This window comes from Ixodes scapularis, unplaced genomic scaffold (genome assembly GCF_016920785.2).
Source record: "Ixodes scapularis isolate PalLabHiFi unplaced genomic scaffold, ASM1692078v2 ptg000303l_1___fragment_1__unscaffolded, whole genome shotgun sequence".
NCBI lineage: Eukaryota > Metazoa > Arthropoda > Arachnida > Ixodida > Ixodidae > Ixodes > Ixodes scapularis.
The window spans coordinates 483,877-487,560 of NW_024609955.1; positions in this window are offsets into that span (position 1 = coordinate 483,877).

The following is a 3,684-nucleotide window of genomic DNA, read 5'->3' on the forward strand; positions in this document are numbered from 1 at the left end:
ACGTGAGATTTTGTTAGTGAGTGTCAGTAAGCGTCATAAACAGGGATATCACGTGGGGCTTGGTGACAACCTCAAGTATGACGTGATATTGAATCAATTTGTTTAGTAAGTAAGCTAGATTGTGCCTTTTTGATTCATGTCCATATGTTGTTTGAGATGTCGGCACAAACCATGGTTCTGCATGTCGTGTATTATGGCTTGTGAGATGCTTGTTTAGATTAAAAAATTCAATTATGAAGGTGTTATTTGCGAGTAGGGCAGATCTGTAAAGGCACGTGAGTCTTAGTTTGTATAGGAAAGATATATTTAGGATGTTTAACTGCTGCAAATAATTAGCAGTGCTCTCATTCTATGCGAGATTTGCTATTATTCTAATTGACTTTTTCTGTGCACGAAGGAGGATATGTGTGTTATGTTTATTAGTTGTACCTCATATGGAGATTAGAATATGTTAGGTGAGGAACAAAATGAGCCATTGTATAACATTTTCTTAATATTGCATGGTAGGCTGTATCTATGTTTATTTACCAGCCCATTTTTTACCAGCCATTCGGCTTTGTTCGGCATTCGGCATTATTACCAGCCCATTTATTTACCAGCCATTCGGCTTTGTACGGATGTGATTAATGGTATGATAGTCCCATGTGAGGTGTTCTGTAAAATGAACACCCAAGGATTTCATTTCACTTACAACTTCTATTTTCTGGTTGTCTAAATGAAGATATGTTGGCCTACAAGTTAATTTGTTTCTGGGTCTATAGAAAATCGCTCTAGTTTTATAAGGGTTTATTTGCAGACAGTTTGCAATGATGTATCTTTGCAAATTTCTAAAAGAGCTATTTGCTTCTGAAGCTATATCAGTCGGGTCAGTACCAGTAAAAAGAAGTCATATCATCGGCATAGGCTATTATTTTTGCTGATGTCATTATGTTGATAATGTCAATGTAAAGCATGAAGAGAAGAGGGCCTAATGTGCTGCCCTGGGTCACACCTGTTGTAATAGTGTCAAGTGGAGATAAAGAAAAGTTTATACAAACAGATTGAGACCGAGGCTGTAAATAAGATTGAATTAATAATGCTGCGCTTCCTCTAATACCATAAGCGTGAAGCTTAAGGTGTAGTATATCATGATTTATGTCGTCAAACACCTTATTAAGGTCAATAAATATTCGAGGTATGAGTTCTTTCTTCTTAAATGCTTCAACAATTCATTCTTTTTGTGTTAATAGTGTGGTTTCTGTCGACCTGTGTTTACGAAAACCAAATTGTGAGTTAGATAGAATATTATGTTTGTTAACTCTTAAAAGCCCATAATGTTTCTATCAGTGATAGGAACATGAAACTCGCTAGAAATAATGTTTATTGCTGCACAAGCACAAATAATAAAAGGTATGAAAATACTAATTGAAAGCCATTAATTAGGGCATGGGAATATTCTTCCCTCTGGGCCTTCAGTGCCACACATACTCTTGGTGACACTTGGCAAAACAGGGCACCACACAAAGGTGTACTTTGCAAGTTGTGCATGTGATCTTTGATCTTTTGTCATTTTTGGCCGTGGAGCAGTACCTACACCTCTTGTAGGCTGCTTTGCCCTGTGGGTAATGTGGCCCGTTGGACAGGTGCACCTCATCTGGCACGCCAAGGTTTTTGTTGGTACTTGCTTGCTGCAAGACGCGTCGAAAAGCGGTCGTGGCTGACCTTTTCCTTCCATTATAGCCGTTGGCCAACTGGCGTGCAAGTATTAGGAGAAAACTCTGGTGGTTCGCCTCCCCCTCTGACAGCTGGTAAAGGATGAAGTTATTCACAAGAGCACAGTCCAGAAGAAAGTAGAAGATTCGCATCCACCATTTTCTTGACTTACGAGTAACGGTGTGATACTCTCGCAGCTGATCAAAGCGGTCTACTCCCCGCATGTGCTTCGTGTACTCAGGCGTGGAACGGCTGCGCCATTTGCGCCATTTTGCGCCAGACGCATGTGTCTGCGCCATCCTGCGCCATGTTGCAGAAACTGCGCCACAGCCAATACCTCGCGCCATTATGCGCCAAATCGCAAAACGTGCGCCAAAAAACTCTTTATTTCGTCTTAGTTTCGGTTTCTATCGACTCGATTGGCAATAATGAGGGCGATTAGCCTGGTCGGCCTTGTAATCCTTTGTTGTGTTTATTCCCCCTGTCTATCCCGAGTCGGAAGCGCGCGAAAAAAACTCGGATTCTAAGCGCTACACGACCTGCGACTGGATTGTTATTCTTCAACCATAAGCGGTAGGGCAAGTCGGTCGAGGTGAGGTCGAGTCGTTAAGCACCAGATTGCATGAGGCTCTGCGGCTCGGGATCCGGACGCCATCCAGTCGAAAGCAAATGAGCAAAAGATTCCTTTTAGTACTTCATCCTTAGGAGTTGGAACCGCATTCTCGTAAGATAAATCGTGATTCGATAGAACTGAAACGCGGTCCGATCCGAAACCTCTCCGGCCAGCAGCTCTTACCTTGCCGGCCAGCAGCTCTACTTATCTGCTCGGCGTACTTTAACCTTGCTCCTGCTTATCGCTTCAAATACGATAACTTCGTTAATCGTAGCCTGCTGCTTCGATATCGAGTTGCACAATGGGATAAACTCGAAATTTGTTGCTTTGCTCCTCCGTGCAACTGCATGTCCGTTGTTTACGCTCGTCACGTGGTTCGCACATATAATTACTATGTCAATCACGTGCGGGTTGTGCGATAAGTAGTGCTGGTTTGCATTTTGAGCAGCCGAAAGCCACTAAGAAAATATTAAGGACGCTATCTTCAGAAACATCAGGTACTAGCTTTTTGATTCTCATTAAGGCTCACAAAGTTTCAAGTTTTCGCATCTATTACACTGTTATCCCATCTGCCTGGGTCCCTAACCACTGATGTTCATCTCTGCTCCTCAGCAAAATTGAAATTGTTCCCGTGCTTATCTAAGACACAAGCTGAAGTGCAATGCAAACTGATCTGAGCTGCTCCTAGCCTTCTCCAGAATGTAGTTTTAGCTGCTCCCAACATGCTCTAAAACGGCTGTTTCAGCTGCTCCCGTGGCTGCTCCCAAGTACATTTCATGAGTTCCACCCCCGTGTACTGCACAATTGCTAGTGGACACTTGATGCTTCTCTTTGACGCGTCCTTATTTTTCTTTTCCACTGTTACCGTCTCTGAAGGATCGTGGTCTGTTGTTACTACGTTGGCTAGCCGCTTGTCTTGCCACTGGATCGCAGCAACATTTCCCTTCACCTTGTAGTTGTGGTCGCCTTCATTGATTTTCTTTTTGTTCTTCACAACATCAGGAAGACCTTTTCTTTGTGCACGGACAGTTCCCACGGCATATATCCCGTGGTCAAACAGGTTTTGCATGAGTTCGGGTGAACTAAAAAAGTTGTCGAACACTACCAGACACTCCGTCCCGACAAGTTCCTCAGTGAATTTCTGGATTACCCTGTAGCCGAGCCCACCGCCATCGCCCTCTTTGCCCGTGTAGACTTCGAACTGGTTAATAGAGCCAGTTGTAGCATCAGCAAGCACCCATACTTTGAACCCACATTTGATAGGCTTCATGGGCATGTACTGTTTGAATGACTTCCTTCCTTTGAACAGAATCATACTCTCATCAATTGAGTGGTATGCAGATGGCTGGTAGCTAGCTCTGAATGTTTCGGAGAGCTCT